Source organism: Prionailurus bengalensis, chromosome A2 (genome assembly GCF_016509475.1).
Source record: "Prionailurus bengalensis isolate Pbe53 chromosome A2, Fcat_Pben_1.1_paternal_pri, whole genome shotgun sequence".
Classification (NCBI taxonomy): domain Eukaryota; kingdom Metazoa; phylum Chordata; class Mammalia; order Carnivora; family Felidae; genus Prionailurus; species Prionailurus bengalensis.
Genome location: NC_057348.1, coordinates 69,521,793 through 69,538,743, shown reverse-complemented (window position 1 = coordinate 69,538,743; position 16,951 = coordinate 69,521,793). Strand labels below are relative to the sequence as shown.

At 45.9% G+C, this 16,951-nt stretch overlaps 1 protein-coding gene and 2 long non-coding RNA genes across 3 annotated transcripts in view; 1 reads left to right on the top strand and 2 right to left on the bottom strand.

Annotated features, from left to right (window-relative positions):
* Positions 1–16,951, bottom strand: part of LOC122487681 — a 176,900-nt gene that overhangs the window by 112,603 nt on the left and 47,346 nt on the right. The gene's annotated exons all lie outside the window — the stretch shown is intronic.
* Positions 2,168–15,440, bottom strand: LOC122487688. The gene is made up of 3 exons (XR_006298441.1): positions 15,331–15,440; positions 7,375–7,384; positions 2,168–2,178 (listed from the first exon to the last, which is right to left on the bottom strand). It is a non-coding gene; the product is annotated as an uncharacterized LOC122487688 (long non-coding RNA).
* LOC122487691 overlaps positions 14,633–16,951 on the top strand; it is a 241,785-nt gene continuing 239,466 nt past the window's right edge. The window contains exon 1 of the long non-coding RNA XR_006298444.1: positions 14,633–15,528. This is a non-coding gene — a long non-coding RNA (uncharacterized LOC122487691). The remainder of the gene's footprint in view (positions 15,529–16,951) is intronic.

The following is a 16,951-nucleotide window of genomic DNA, read 5'->3' as shown; positions in this document are numbered from 1 at the left end:
GAAGGAAAACTTCCAGACTCATTCTATGAAGCCAGTATTACTTTGATTCCCAAACCTGACAGAGACCTAGCAAAAAAAGACAACTACAGGCCAATATCCCTGATGAATATGGATGCAAAAATTCTCAACAAGATGGTAGCAAATCGAATTCAACAGCATGTAAAAGGAATTATTCACCATGATCAAGTGGGATTCATTCCTGGGCTGCAGGGCTGGTTCCATATTTACGAATCAATCAATGTGATGCATCACATTAACAAAAGAAAAGATAAGAACCATATGATCCTGTCAATCGATGTAGAAAAAGCATTTGACAAAATTCAGCATCCTTTCTTAATAAAAACCGTCAAGAAAGTCGGGATAGAAGGAACATATTTAAAGATCACAAAAGCCATTTATGAAAAGCCCACAGCTAACATCATCCTCAATGGGGAAAAACTGAGGGCTTTCCCCCTGAGATCAGGAACACGACAGGGATGTCCACTCTCACCGCTGTTGTTTAACATAGAGTTGGAAGTTCTAGCATCAACAATCAGACAACAAAAGGAAATCAAAGGCATCAAAATTGGCAAAGATGAAGTCAAACTTTCACTTTTTGCACATGACATGATGCTATACATGGAAAACCTAATAGACCCCATCAAAAATCTGCTAGAACTGATACATGAATTCAGTAAAGTCGCAGGATACAAAATTAATGTACAGAAATAAGTGGCATTCTTATACACTAATAATGAAGCAACAGAAAGACAAATAAAGAAATTGATCCCATTCCCAATTGCAACAAGAATCTCTTACAGGCAGCAAATGGATAAGTCTTATTTGTTTATCCATTCCATCACTCTATTTCCTTTGCTTGGAGTGTTAAGTCATTTAGTCCATTTACATTCAAAGTCATTCTTGATAGGTATGTAATTATTGCCATTTTATTACTTCTTTTATGGTTCTTTTTGTAGTTCTTTGTTCCTTTATTCTCTTGCCTTCGCTTTTATTCTCTTCTCCTTCTCTTGCTGGCTTACTTTAGTGATATACTTGGATTCCTTTCTTTTTTTTTTTTTTTGTATATCTATTACTGGTTTTGATTTAAAGTTACCATTAGGTTTGTGTCTAGCAGTCTGCATATGGCAGTCTATATTAAGTTGATGGTCACTTAAACTTGAACCCTTTCTTCACTTCCCCCAGCCTTTCAGGTATATGATATCATGCTTTAATCCTTTTATTTTGTGAACCCCTTAATTTCTTTTTGTATATGTACTTCATTTTACTGCTTTTGTGCTTTCCACGTTCCTTACTCCTGCTCATGTTTTTTCCTTTCCACTCAGAGAATCCCCTTTAACATTTATCGTAAGGTTGGCTTAATGGTTATGAATTCCTTTAGCTTGTGTTTATCTGGGAAACTCTTTATGTCTCCTTCTATTCTGAATGATAGACTTCCTGGATACAGTATTCTTGGTTGCAGCTTTTTTTTATCCTTTCAGAGCTTTGATTATATGATGACTCTCCTCTGGCCTGCTATGTTTCTGCTGGAAAATCAGCTGATAGCTCTGTGGGGTTTCCCTCATATGTAACTGTCTTGCTTTCTTTTACTGCTTTTAAAGTCTCTCTTTATCACTACAGTTTGCCCTTTCAATTACCATGTGTCTTGGTGTTGGAGCCTCTTTGTGTCCTAGACCTGGATTTCTGTTTCCTTCCCCAAATTTAGGCAGCTTTCAGCTTTGTTTTCTTCAATAAATTTTCGGACCCCTTTTGTCTCTCTTTTCCTTCTGGGACCCGTATCATGCAAATTTCATTACACTCTGTGGTGTCACGGAGTGCCATTATTTATTTTCATTTTTTAGTATTCTTGTTGCTCCTCTCGTTTTGCTTCTTTGTTTTCCATTACTCTGTGCTCCAGATCGCTTACCTGTTCTGACAACTGAAACTGTGTCCTTATGAAGGAGAAGTCCTGTGGTCCCCTGTAGTGCAATGTCCCCTCATCACCTGACCATGGTGCTTCAGGGTGTCTCATGTGTGTGGTGCATGTATCCTGCTGTTGTGGCTGAGCTGTTTTTGCCTTCAGTCCAGTCATCTGCAATGGTTCTCTTTGCCTGTTGTGGATAGGGTTTGGGCCCTGTGTTGTTGATGGGCCAGTGGGCTTGTGTTGAGTCTGACCTGGCATTTGTCAGAACCACAGTCGCGCTGAATTCCAAGGTACTCTCTCCCTGTGTTGTCCTCTGAGAAGCCTTCATTGGTGGACAGGGCCTGAAGTCAGACAAAATGTCTGCCCCCAGTTGACTCCACTGCTGGGGCCACAGTGGAACATGTGTTGATGGTTATCTTGCCCTCTTCCCCAGGTGCGAGTCACTTTGGAGCTGTGTTGGACTTCGTGCAAGCTGCATGCACACTGCTACGCTTGTGGCACCACTTTGGATGGACTCCTCCTGAGGGTGTGTTGGATGGGGCAGATCTGCAGGAAAACACACAGTGTGGCATGCAGGGTTAGCCAGGCTTGCACAAGTATGCTGTGGGAGCAGATCTCCAGCTGCTTGTAGAACTACCAGGCGTATCTCAGCAAGGGAATGCTGGTGTGGAGTGCTCTTTTAGCAAGCTCGGTGGAGAGTGCTTTGAATGTCACTGGTTTCCACAGGTGTTCGTGTGTTTAGCTGTGGGCATGGGGTGGGCAGCGAGAAGGAAATGGCATCCACCAGCTCTTCTGTTCCTGGGTAAGTGTTCTATCCTCTGCTCCTCCAGCACATGTTCTGAGATTACTAAATAAATCTCTTTCCCATATACCCCAGGAATTTTTCAAACTTCTTCTTCTTCTTCTTCTCCTCCTCCTCCTCCTCCTCCTCCTCCTTCTCCTCCTCCTACTGCTCCTCCTTCTCCTCCTCCTCCTCCTCCTCCTCCTTCTCCTTCTCCTTCTTTTTAATTTGAGATGGGGAAGACTGGAGGGGGAGAGAGAATCTTAAAATTCTCAGATCATGACCTGCGCCTAAATCAAGAGTCTGACACTCAACCGACTGAGCCACCCAAGTACCCTCAAATGCTACTTCTATGCTTTATCTCAGCGGTGTTGTTTGTTGTATTGTCTCTTCTTCAAGTACAAGGACTCAATTTTCCATCACCCTTCAGCTTTCCCAGAGCCAAGATCACTGATGTTAAAGTTTCAGGTGTTAGGCCTCACTGATTGTAAAAAACTTGTGGAGTTAAGCCTCTCTGGGTTTCACAGCCAAATGTTACAGGGATTCATCTTCCCAGTATGGGTCTCTGTGACTCAGGTGCCTGGTGTGGGATCTGTTCTTTTCCCGTTTTTCTGCCTGTGGGGTCCCTCCCTCCCATAGACAAATAGCATACGATCTCACTCCTATGTGGAATTTAAGAAACAAAACAAAGGAACAAAGCAAAAAAATTAAAAATAAAAAAGAGAGAGAGACAAAACAAGAAACAGACTCTTAACTACAAAGAATAAACTAATGGCTACCAGAGGGCAGGGCGGTGGGGCATGGGTGAAATAGGTAATGCGCAATAAAGACTACACTTCTCATGATGAGCACTGAGTAATATATAGAATTGTTAAATCTCTATATTGTACACCTGAAACTAATATAGAACTGTATGTTAACTATACTGGAATTAAAATAAAAAACTCAAAACAATAAAAATATAAAAATAAGTAGAAAAGGCATATACTATATGGAATAGTGACACTTTCACGAGTAGTAGGTAATGCATTTTTTTTTTTTTAAAGACCTAGTAGGGTTGGGTCGCCTGGGTGGCTCAGTTGGTTAAGCGTCGGAGTTTGGCTCAGGTCATGATCTCACAGCTTGTGAGTTGAGCCCTACGTGAGGCTCTGTGCTAACAGCTCAGAGCGTGGAGCCTACTTTGGATTCTGTGTCTCTCTCTCTGCTCCTCCCCTGCTCTCTCTCTCTCTCAAATATAAATAAACATTAAAAAATTAAAATAAAAAAAAAGACCAAGTAGGGTTATCCTTGCAAAATCAATCTATGGAGCATCAAAGCTACCACCATTGTTCTGCTTTTTTAAATCTGATTATAAAAATCTATGCTTATGGCCTAAGTCCTTAACTCCGAACTTTCCCATTTCTCACCCAAACTTGTCAATTTTTCATTCACTAATTCTCTTGCATCAGCCATGTTGGGGGGGGGGGAGCTGTTTCTCTACCGTCTTAGGCTAATTCATTGAGGACTTGCAAATTAAACTGAAATGGTAGGTTAAAAGGAGAAAAAAAGATTTATTCCTATGTAGAGAAGAACTTACAAAAAAGAGTAGCTAGCTTACTACATGATTACCGTTAGAGGCTTACATATCTTAGTAGGAGAAAGGGAGTGGGGGAAAGAGCTTCTGTGGGTAGAACAAATAGGTTTGTTTATAAAAAGACAATGGATGAGGCACTTGGGTGGCTCAGTCAGTTAAGCATCCAACTTCAGCTCAGGTCATGATCTCACAGTTCGTGAGCCTGAGCCTGGAGCCTGCTTTGGATTCTTTGTCTCTGTCTCTCTCTGCCCTCCCCACTTTATGCTCTGTCTCTCTCACTGTCAAAAATAAACAAACATTTAAAAAAATAACAGGGCAGTGGAATTTTAGGAGAACACATGGGAGATAAGAAAGTTTTTTCTTTTCATCATGATAAGTGTATTCTGTAATCTCCATCACCTATTCCAACCATACCCCCTCCCACACACACTTCCCCTCTGGTAAACATCATTTCATTCTCTATTGTTAAGGGTCTGTTCTTGGTTGGTTTGTTTCTTTCTCTTTTTTTCCTTTGTTTATTTGTTTTTTCCTTAAATTCCACAGAAGTGAGATGATACGGTATTTGTCTTTCTCTGACTGACTTATTTTGCTCAGCATTATACTCTCTATCTCTATCCATGTCATTGCAAATGGCAGTATTTCATTCTTTTTATGGCTAAGTAATATTCCATTTTACATATACCACTTCTTCTTTATCCATTCACCTGTCTGTGGATACTTGGACTGCTTCCGTGTCTTAGCTCTTATAAATAACACTGCAATAAACATAGGGGTGCATGTATCCCTTTGAATTAGTGTTTTTGCATTTTTGGGGTAAATACCCAGTGGTGTGATTCCTGCATTGTAGGGTAATTCTATTTCAATTTCTTGAAGGACCTCCATATTCTTTTCCACAGTGGCTCCACCCATTTGCATTCCCATCGACAGTGCACGAGGGTTCCTTTTTCTCTATATCCTCACAAACACTTGTTGTTTCTGGTGTTTTGGTTGAGGTAGGAAGAGTTTTGTTTCTGTGGGAGTGAGTGTTCTTTTCATAATTTTCCATGGCCATGAAACGTTCCCAGAGAGGGGATTTATGATAGATTTATTCTCAATCTTCTTCCCATGAGTAGATGCATTCAGTAGACTGGCCTTTCCAGCAGTTGCTGCTTTGAGTCACATCAGAGAAGCTCTGAGAAGATTCTTCTGTTGAATCTCCTACGTCTTTAGATCAAAATAATCTCCACACCCACTCTGGGGTTCTGAGTGGTTTTCTGAGTCAGCCCCTCCCCTTTCCTTTACTCCAACATCCTCACCTCAGTAACAGACTAGCCTCCTTACAAAGTCGACAAGTAAGGACCTTTAGGTGGTCACCCCAGCATAGACCTTAGATTCTCGTGTTGCCGTCTGTTTGCTCAAAAGTGGAAATTAGACAGCTGAAAATAGGGAAGGTGTGGCAAGGCCAGGAGTAATTCCACTCTGATTTCTATAAGGAATGACTCCTCCAGTCTTCAAGGGAAATCAACAAAGACTAAGCACATGAGAACAGGCAAAAGCTATGGACTCGGTGCTTGGGACAGCAAGGGAGTCTGCCGCGATCTCTCGTACTTGGCAGAGACTCCAAGTCAGGCAGAGGAATAGGAAAGCTTCAAGGCAGAAAAAAAGGGAAGGCTTCTAGGATGCCCCGACTTAAGTGGAGGCTGTTGTCATGGAGAAACTGTAGGTGAGGTAACTAGAGGTGGGCCATACTATGGGATGGATTAGGGGACTATAAGTGGCTTTCTCCAGTTGATTCTAAATTGAAAGTGGGGACACAATGTATACAAGCTTCTGCCAGTCTGACTTCGAGATAGTGGCCTGGCCATTGTAGATAACAGGTTGGTTTCCTGAGCAAATAATTGCCACAGATTGCGGGTCCTATTTTGTCTTTGAATTCAAGTTCTACCACATGTAGAGAGGAGAACAGGGCCTCACTGCACTCATCCTGTTTGAAAGTTCCCAGGGCCCTGGCTGCTGGTAACTTAGGGCCTTCACTTAATAGTGCCATTCAGTTCTCCTGCCTCCCTTTAGGTCTCTGCTGCTGACAATTTGCCATAGAGGCCTGGCCTGCCTCTCCTATTTCCAGTGACACCTGCCATACCTCCTAAATGTGTCATGCCATTTATTTTTCTTCCTGGCCACGTACAACTTCACATACCTTTCTTTCTTTATTCTAATTATCCATTACCCCTCCCTCACTGGATTGAAGTCTACACTTCAAACTAGAGGGTAAGCTACCATGTAGTTTTGTTCACTGCTATTATCCCCAAGGACCACAAGAGTACTCAACTGAAAGAAGGTGTAGACACATATTGGTGCAACAAATGAAATCCACGTCCATCATTCAGGCAGATCCATGTGAGGAGACATGAGCTTTGCATGGGGGACTCCAGGTCGAGCCCAGTCGCTCGTGTATTTGCTTCATGTGACAACCCAAAAGCCCAGGTTCTGGGATCTTCCCTCATCAGGGGCAGCTGAGCAGGCCTGGATCATGTCTAGTCCTGTCCCAAACAACAGATCAGAGAATTTCTTGCAACTGCCAGTCACATCCTCCTTGAGAGTTTTGTACTAGAGTTGTCTTCACCTTGTTACTTTTTCAGAAATTTGTGCACTCTCATGGTCTTTCCTCGGGGAAACAGCCTGGCCAGCCAGCCCTTACCCTATTACCAATTCCTGGAAGCAACCAGCCATCATCTAGAACCAGGTAGAGGACACACAGGAGAGATACCAGGCTAGGAGGAAAGCATCGCAAAGTTTCACCTTTTTTGTTTTTAATTTTTCTTAATGTTTATTTATTTTTGAGAGAGACAGAACGCGAATGGGGGAGGGGCAGAGAGGGAGACACAGAACCTGATGCAGTCTCCAGGCTAAAGCTGTGTCCCCTGCCTGTGCTTGGATCCCTGTGCCTACGAGTGCGTGCGCGCGCGCGCACGCGGGCGCGGTTGCTTCCAGGCTGGGGGCGGAGCGCAGAGAGGGCTGAGCTGTAAGTGCTCCGTGTACTGGTTCTGCGACCTCAAGCCGCACGGAGACCCCACCTCCCCCCACCCCGGGCCTGCTGAGAACTAACGCCCTCCCTGCCCTCTTGACCGTCTCACGGGGGACGTGCTGCTGACTGGCGCCTGCGACCTAGTAGCGGGACACACCCAGAGAGGACTCGGAGCCATGAGCCGCCAGCCCCGGAGCGTGGCGGCCCTGCTGCTCGGGCTGCTCCTGGAGGTAGGGGCTGAGGTGGGGGCCGCGCTACACGGGGCACCTCTTGGATAGGCTCGTGGAGCGCAACCACTGCCAGGGGCTGAGCGCGGTGCGATGCCCAGATGCCCCAGAAGACCATCTGTGAGAACCCTAAAGGTCCAGGGGCTGAGAACCACAGCCTCCCTCCAGTACCTTCATAAGTCCCAGGGCTGAGTATGTAGGGATCCTGGTAACAAGGTCCCATCAGGGTTTCCGCCTGCCCCTCTCTGTCTTCCCCTTTCATTCCACCCGACCCCGCCTGCCCTACCCCACCTCCCCTCCCTGGTGCTCAGGGGTTCTTGTTGCTCTCCTTTCTCTGGTGGTCTGGAGGACTCAGGAGTGACCTTTATGCCTTGTAGCCATCCCACCCTGCCCTTTCCCTCCAGGAGGAGGGCCCCAGATGCAGTGGGGGGTTAGGCTCCAGAGGTGGGGGGGGGGGCCGGTGGTCCAGGAGCTGCGCAGGTGCAGAGTCAGGCCCGCTGTGTGCAGTGGGTTGGAGGGTGGAGGTGCGAACACGCAGACCTGCGGTTGAGGGAAAACGTCAAGGCAGGGCCAGGGACGTCGCAGCCAAGAGCAGGAGGAAACATTCCTGCCTGTGAAAATGAAGCACAGGGACCTCAGATTCCAGAGAAACATTCCAGGGAGAGTCAGGGTGGTGGGCCTGAGTTGCTGGAGGCCAGCCAGGGACTGTGTTGAAGGGGTTGAGAGTGGAAGCAGCAGGTGAACACAGGCCTCCTGCCTCCCCCCTCCACAACAGCTGCCCTGCCCCGCCCAGCCCCGCCCCGCCCCTGGTGGCAGAGTTGCACCCTCTGATGGGGAGGGGGAGATCCCACCCCGCTTTTGGCTAAAGGGGTCCTCTATCTTGGGAGTCAATGAGACTACGGGGTAGGAGTCTGGATTAGGGCAAGTGCAACTCCCTGTTGAGCTCTTCATTTCTGAAGGCAATTTGCATTCAATCAATGAACTCTGAGCAAATGGGCCAGGAATAAGTGGCACTTCTGTGTTTTAGAGGGTGGTCCAGACTCTTTCCTACTTGGAGCTGTGTGCTGAAGAGAACTGGGTGTTGTGGATGGAGTTCAAAGTCATCTTTTTGGGACATGTTGGGTGGGAACCTCTTCTTCGCACTCTGGCGAGGAAGTTGGATGGAAAAGCTCCTTGTTCCAGGCAGACTTGTGGGTTTTGTTCTTCCTATCCGTGGGGCGTGGTTCTTCATGTTTCCGTAGAGCACCTCCTGTCTTGCATTCGTTCCGTGTTTCAAGAGTTTCAGACCTTAGGAATCACATCTCCTCTGGGACTCCCCAGGCAGCACGAGGGAGAAGTGACTCAGAGCCCACCAGGTCCCTAGAAGCCAGTGCATGTGTACTTGAGCAGGCAGTGCTCGTCTCTCAGCCTCCTTTGGAAATGAGGTCTTGAGCAAATGCTCTTTCATTGCATGGGTTCCACCTCTGTCAGGTTGTTGGCGTTTGTGTTTGTGCGTCTGTGTAAGTGTCTGCGGTGCCATGTCCTGTATGGAGTCCTGACCGCGTTAGGGACCCAGTTCTTTCCAAAGACACTGTTTTCTTGCATTGGAATTTCTCATTTCAACAGAGTTTTCCAATACTGTATCAAAGACTGAAAACATCCTGAAGGCAGCACCGTGACCTTACCGAAAGCAAAAGTCTAAGAACTGAGGCTTTCCCAAACTTACATATCAGTCTGAATGGTACTTTATGTTTTCAGTAAGATGGTGTGGTGGGGCCCACTCTCAGCAGCTGAGGCTCCTAAGCATCTATTTTGTCCCCGGGGGGTGAGTTGTCTCTGTCAGGAATTAAGGAGATTATTATTATCTTTAATATCATTATTTTCATTATTACCATTATTATTATATTTTGCACAACCCATCGCATGGAATTTGATACATGAGCTAGATATCTGAGACATTTTCTTCTTAAATTAGTTGCCCTGAATTTCATCTAAAATTGGTTGTTGTCAGAGTACCTTTGATGCTTTTCAAGTCTTGAACCGCCTCCATAAACGTGCTGTCCCGGTTGCCATATATGTGAGGAGGCAGAGTCTCTTGACCTGAAGCACATCAAAGTATCAGGCTCCCTGGCTGGATCCGCTCTTTGGCGGACTCTCACAGTCCACTGCACCCTGGCCTGGTTCGTGGCCTTTGTTTCTTTGTTCTGCTTGCACTGGTTTCATGGTACTTGTGGAGCAGTGGATCCTGCACCCCCTGGGATAAGGTGGTTCTTCCATTGTGGCCCTCCCTGCAGCACTCTGTTCTGGCACTCTGTTCCTAGCTGGCACCACCCAGAATCAGGCAGGGAGGTTTTCTTTTTGCCAGCGGGAAGTCCTGAGGAGGGAGGGGGAGCCGGACACCGTCGGGGGAAGGAAGGGATCCCTCCCCTGCCTCACCATCCCCAGCAGTTCCCTTAGGTGCTGGCCACGAGAGGACTGCCTATGCGTTTTTGTTTTCGTTGGTCTTATCCCACCTTGGTAGAGCGCTTAGCCTGTTCCAGGCACTGTTCTGAGCACTTTAGAGATCTTGGCTGTTGACACAGAGTACCTCGGCAAGGACTCTCGTCCCCATTAGTATTTCCAATGGAAGATGTGAAAGAATGTGTGCCGGGAGTCACTGCTGTGAAGCGGGAGGACTCGAGGCATGAAGCCAGGCAGTCGGGCTCCACGTGAGCGTGCTGCGCCGCTGGCTTTCCCACCGCTGCCTGTCGAGAGGCAGGGAAAGCATTTGCACGTAGCATGCATGTCCTGAGAGCAGAGGTGGGCTTGGAGACGTGCATGTCCCCTGAAGCGGGGAATCCAGCAAAATAGGCTCTAGGGACTGAGTCACGCTTTCTGTGGGGAACCCTATGATTTCACATCCAGCCTGAGACACTTTGGACAGTGACACGCGGGGCTCTTAGTGAGGGTGGTGGCACAGCGGGGGGCATGGGTCAGCGGGACCTTCCTAGGACCCCCCCCCCGGTGCTGTGCTCCCCCTGAAGCCCAGCCTGGGCTGGAAGGAGGAACAGGCTGTTGATGGCACCATTCCTTCCGCAGGGAGGCTTCTTGGGAGCTGGTGACTGAAGTGACCTTTTCTTTGGGGTGAACTCAGAGTTCCCCCTCTGAATTGCAGGAGAAGCGGCTGAGGGCCCTCATTTCACGCGGTCCACACTCCCCGTCGCCCCGTGTGCCAGTCACCAACGTCTTAGGTGCCCAGGTCGTGAACGTGGTCCCCGAGCAGGGGAACCCCAAGGCCGTTTCTGCGTCCTCAAATGCTCACGTTCTCTGCTTGTGTCCTACGCCCTGGCTCGACCGAGACCCTGAGCACAGGGCCTGAAGGAAGGGTGAAGGGTGCGAAGCTGTCTCCTGGTAGGTAGGATAGGTAGCTGTGGTGAGGTCGTTCCCGGTGGCCTGCACTCAGCTGCAGGGCACCTTGGAACCCAAAGCCACGACGTTTCCAATGGGACAAAGTGTGCTACAAGTGGAACCTGGGGAGTCATCAGGCCCTAAGGGTATGCAGTCATGACCTTTATCCGTGGGGTTTTTGATCAGAGCACCCTCTTTTCTAGATATTGTCAGGGCAGCCTCTTTGGAAGACAGAGGGCAGGTTGTGGACAGTTGTATGGCATCCTTCCCGTTGGTATGTGTTGTAAGGGCTCTGGCCTTGCGGAAATGGGAGTGGATGGATGGAGTGGACTCCTGAATGGAAACTTCCCGGGGCCCCTGGGTGGCTCAGTGGGTTCAGCTTCCGACTTGGGCTCAGGTCATGATCTCGTGGTTCCTGATTTCCAGCCCTGCGCTGGGCTCTGTGCCGACAGCTCAGAACCTGGAGTCTGCTTTCAGATTCTGTGTGTGTCTCTCTCCCTCTCTGCCCCTCCTCCACTGGGTTTTTCTCTCTCTCTCTCTCTCAAAAATTAATAAACATTTAAGAAAATTAAAAAGAAAAATTAATATAACTTTCCCCAGGGTAGGTGCTAGGCATTCTGTCACATCCATTCATTCACTGGATGAGTAATGAACTCGACTGGGTTATATTATTATTATTATTATTATTATTATTATTATTATTATTTTAGGCTTTTTTATTTGTTTTGAGAGAGAGAGAGAGATAGCATGTGTGTGCCTGTGAGCAGGGTTAGTGCAGAGAGAGAGGGAGATAGAGAATCCCAAGCAGGCTCTGCCCTGTTAGCTGTTTTTTTAATGTTCATTTTTGAGAGAGAGAGTGAGAGACAGGAAGAGAGAGAAACCCAGTGGGGGAGGGCCAGAGATGAAGAGATAGACACACAGCATCTGAAGCAGGCTCCAGGCTCTGAGCTGTTAGCACAGAGCCTGACAGGGGGCTTGAACCCACGAACCATGAGGTCATGACCTGAGCTGAAGTCAGAGGCTGGCTTAACCAACAGAGCTATCCAGGCGCCCCAACTACTGGGTTACTTTCCTGAAGGGAGTGGCATTAGTATCTTTCTAATTCTGCCCTGGATCCCAAACTAGAAACCTTTAAGTGAGGCTCCCATGTGTTTGAAAGTTGTTCCCACAAAAGGACAACCCTTCTTAGGCTTGAAACTTCCAGAGAGTGTTGGAAAGTGAATGTTGTTTTTTGAAACTAAGGAAAATAAGAGGATTACTAAGTAGTTTCCTAAAGTTCTGTGTATTTTGATGTCTGGGAGTCTAGAAATTAGAACCAAGTCATGTTTAAGTGTGTTTTTGGTTTTTTGCCAAATACTTCTTGTGCCCTGGGATGCCAACAATTGTGGCAGCCCTTGGATGCCAATTCTCTGAAATAAACCTTTTCAGCCCTCCCACTCTGTAGAGTGGCAACTGGCCACTCTGTAGAGTGGCAATCTGGGCAACATGGGATTTCAATGAAAAAGAGGACTGTAGGGAGTTTGTTATCGCTGGAAGCTCCATAGGTGGCTGGGAGCTGGTGGATGGGAGTTGAACCCAGTGGTAAGGCCTTGTTCTGAAGCAGGGAAAACCTGTCTCCAGGTATGTGAGGAGGGCCAGGGGCCTTGGGACCAGACTTGGGGCTCTAACTGGCCCTTGCTTTCTTTTGGCTTGTGCACAGCTATAAGGCCAGCTGGGGGGAAGTGACTCTAGAAGTCTATTGATTGGGCTAGTGATCACTTGATTATCTAGCCATGGGATGACAAGTAATGTTTCTAGAATTCACGTTAATCATCTCCTGTTGATGAGGCCTCTCAAATGCCACCCTTCAGGAAGCCTATCTTGATCACCCTATGTAAAATTCCAACCCATTCTCCTCCCAGACCCCTTGCTCAGACCAATTCCCTCCTTCCTGTGTATCTGTTACTTTCAAAATCTGATGCAATTAACTTTAGAGGGGCAAAGGTTTTCTCCATTTTGTTGACTGAAATATCTCTAGCTCCTAGAATAGTACCTGCCACAGAGTAGGACTCAGTAAATATTTGAATGAGTTAATAGATCCTTGAGTAATGACCTTGGGCGAAGGAACTGAATAGGTGTAAGGTAGGAGAGCGGAAGGTCATTGATTAGCTGTGGACTCTGAAGCGTGGAGTGCTGTACTAACCTGTACTTCCTTAGCTGTAACCTATTTGGACACCTGCAGTAATGGAAACAATGCATCCACTTTTTGGGCAACGTAATTGTTAAAGTTTTCTGTTATATTGAGGAGAAATGTCTACATTATTTTTAACCTGGCTCTAGTTCTGCATTCTTGGGCTTTTCAGAAGAAATAGAATCACGATGTCAGCCCCTCAGCATTTGAACACAGCTTATTATAGTCCCCAGTGCGTTCTTCTCAAGGTTCATTTCCTTCTGTCATTTCTCCAAGGATGTGCTTTTGAGTCCTCTCATGGTCCTCACAGCTGCCCTTTGAAAAGTCTGTCAAACTGTGAAAATAGTTGGTCCTAGGAAAAGTCCACTCAAAGTAAATCCAGTGTTTTTTTAAAAAAATAATAATGTTTATTTTTGAGAGAGAGACAGAGATGGAGCATGAGCAGGGGAGGAGCAGAGAGAAGAGAGAGACAGGAATCCAAAGAAGGCTGCAGGCTCCGAGCTGTCAGCACAGAGCCTGATGCAGGGCGCGAACTCAACGGACTGTGAGATCATGACCTGAACCGAAGTCTGATACTTAACTGACTGATACAGCCAGGTGCCCCCAAAGTAAATCCACTTAAGGACCAGAATTTTTTAGTTAATTGTGAGGGAAAAACAAAGCCCAAATTATAAAAATAAGTTAGGGGCGCTTGGGTGACTCAGTCAGTTGAGCATCTGACTCTTGATTTTGGCTCAGGTCAGGATCCCAGGGTTCTGAGATCGAGCCCTGCCTCAGGCTCCACATGGAGCCTGCTTAAGATTCTCTCTGTCTTTCCCTCTTCCCCTCTCCCTTGCTTGTGCAATCTCTTTCTCTCTAAAATAAAAAAAATTAAAATAAGTGAATTTTATCTAAGTATTCATTTTTAGAATTTTAGAATTTTTTACAATTTTAGAATTTTAGGGGTGGGGGAAGAGATTATTTTTGTGACAAAAAATATGTGATGAATAATATTCAAGTCTTCACTTGACATTGAAAGTCAGAGGAATGATCATAGTAAATTTTTTTCTTTTTTTTTTTTTTCCAAAATTATTTGCTCTAGTAACCAACCCTCCACCCACAACGTACACTTCTAGCTTCTCTTGGTGTTTTTTATTCCTACCATTCTCCTTTGAGCATCTGTTGGGTCATTATTGTGGCTAAATTGCCAGATTCTTTGTCCCTTTCATAGGCTTCATTAGGTACTGCATCTTTGTGAGATCTGCGAGATCATTTTGCTGTCCATTTGTGTGGTATTTGTGTTGTACTTTCCTATGATCCTGTCATCAAAGATTGATTCCAGAGCTGCTTTAGTTAAGTGGGCTGGGTTGTTGGTGCACTGCTAAGAAAGAGTGAGTTCAGTGGTAAGTATATTTTGCCATGAAGCCTTTGGCTTGCCTCCTATGTCTTCCCATTATGTCTTATTTGAACGTTCAGGACACTCTGTTCTATAGGCGTGATATGACTGGCTCTATCAGAACCCTCCTGTGGACCTTGTCATATGCAGATAAGATAAGCCAAGAGATTCACATTGAGTTTTCAGTGACATTGAAATCTTTTTGACAAGGGCTCCTGATAACCCACAAGTCCTCACAACAGTTGTGGAGATGTATACTATAATTTATATTTTTTAAGACTGAAATTGAGGTCTATATATTTATTGTAATTCAACTCACATTAACATTCTTTATCTCATCTTGTTAAACCTGTCAACATCTGTTTGGGTGGTGTCTCAGTCCATTCGGCCTGCTCTAACAAAATCGAACACAGAAATTTCTTTCTTATGGCTCTGAAGGCCGGGAAGTCTAAGATCAAGGCCCCAGCATGGTTGAGTCCTATGAGGGCCATCTTCCTGATTCATAGCCAAACACCTTCTGGCTGTGTCCTCACTTGGTAGAAGGAGCAAGGGGTCTCTGTGGCGTCTCTTTTATAAGAGCACTAATCCCATTCATGAGGGCCTTGTTCCAGAGGCCCCACCCGCTAATACCATCACATCAGGCATTAGGATTCCAATCTATGGATTTTGAGGGGAAATGAACATATGGATGTTAGCAGATGATGACATGACCATGTGTTGTAGAATCTCCACTTTGTGTGCCTTGGCTGGGAGTCTTTGAGGAAATAACTGAAGCTCTCATTGACTCAGTTGATTCACTTGTAAAAGAAGTGCCTTAGTGTTGTGGGAGGCCATGGAAAAGTCCCCCACTTGAACCTTAACTCTTTGTGTAGGCTGGATCAACAGATTGTGAACTTGTCTCTAGGCAGGCCCTCTGGCATCTTTATTTCTTAACAGATGCACAGTGGCTCTGAGGGGATGAAGACTTGGCATTCTTTAGTCAGCGACTAACCTGGATGCTGCAGGTCCCTGAAAGTACCACATGATCTCTGCTTGTTTCCCTCCTCTCTTCCTTTGCCATTTGAACTGCCACCATACTTGTAGATGCTCAGGTGACTGATGTCTGGGAAGAGGATGCTGACTGTTCCCTCAGGTATGAGTTAAATGCCAGACCTGGGCAAACCACATTGAGGACCTCCTAGCTCAGGTATTTTAATGGCCTCTTTGTGGTGTGTGAACCTCTTAGACCTTAACCTAGAGGACCTTGGTGCAGAAAAGCCTAGCAGATGGAGGGGGGAATGGAAACAGGAGTTGGATATAGAGGTTAGCCTCAGGGGAGAGAATGTGGTTTGAGTTGGGAAATGAGGAGGTGGGTAGGAGGGAAGGTGCAGATACATTTTAGGTTTAGTGGAAATAGGTTGGGGCAACTGTGGCGAGATACCTTTTTTTTCTTTGTATTGTTTCGGTTTTTATTAAAGTAAGCCATGGGGGTGAGTTGGAAAGGGTCTGAACTTGAAGCAATGGCAAAGGTCTAAGAGAGCTGTTGTGGGAAGGACCACTTGGAAGCTGTATACCTGTGCATTACAGAGCACCCATGGTTGAGATTTAGAACGAATGTTTCTTTCTTTTAACTCTTCGAAGTTTATTCATTTTTTGAGAGAGATAGAGAGAAAGAGAGGGAATAAGTGGGGGAGGGGCAGAGAGGGGGGGCATAGGATCTAAAGCAGGCCCCAGCTGATAGCACAGACAAAACAATCTGACTCTTGATCTTAGCTCAGCTCTTGATCTCAGGGTGGTGAGTTTTAGCTCCATGTTGGGTTTCATGGTGGGTGTGGAGCCTATTTAAAAACAAAACAAAACAAACTACATTTAGGTATCACCACGTACCTGTCAGAATGGCTCAAATTGACAGCACAGGTAACAACAGATATTGGTGAGGATGCAGAGAAAGGGAAACCCACTTACCCTGTTGGTGGGAATGCATACTGGTACAGCCACTCTGAAAAACAGTATGGCGGTTCCTCAAAAAGTTAAAAATAGAATTACCCTATGATGTACCAATTGCACTACTAGGTATTTATCCAAAGGACACAAAATACTGATTTGAAGGGATACATGCACCCCAATGTTAATAGCAGCATTATGAATAATAGCTAAATTACGGAAAGAGCCCATAAGTCCATTGACTCATGAATGGGTAAAGAAGATACGGATGTATATCTATGTACATACACACAAACACACATACGCACAGACAGATACAATGGAATATTACTCAGCCATCAAGAAAAGTGAAATCTTGCCATTTGCAATGAAGTGGATGGAATTAGAATGTATTATGTTAAGCAAAATAAGTCAAAGACAAATCCCATATGATTTCACTCATGTGGAATTTAAGAAACAAAACAGATGAACACATGGAAGAAAGAGGGCAACCCATGGAACAGCCTCCTTACTTATAGAGAACAAAGTGAGGGCTGCTGGAGGGGAGTTGAATGGGAGCATGGGTTAGATGGGTGATGGGCATTAAGGAGGGCACTTGTTTTGATGAGCATTAGGTGTTATATGTAAGTGAT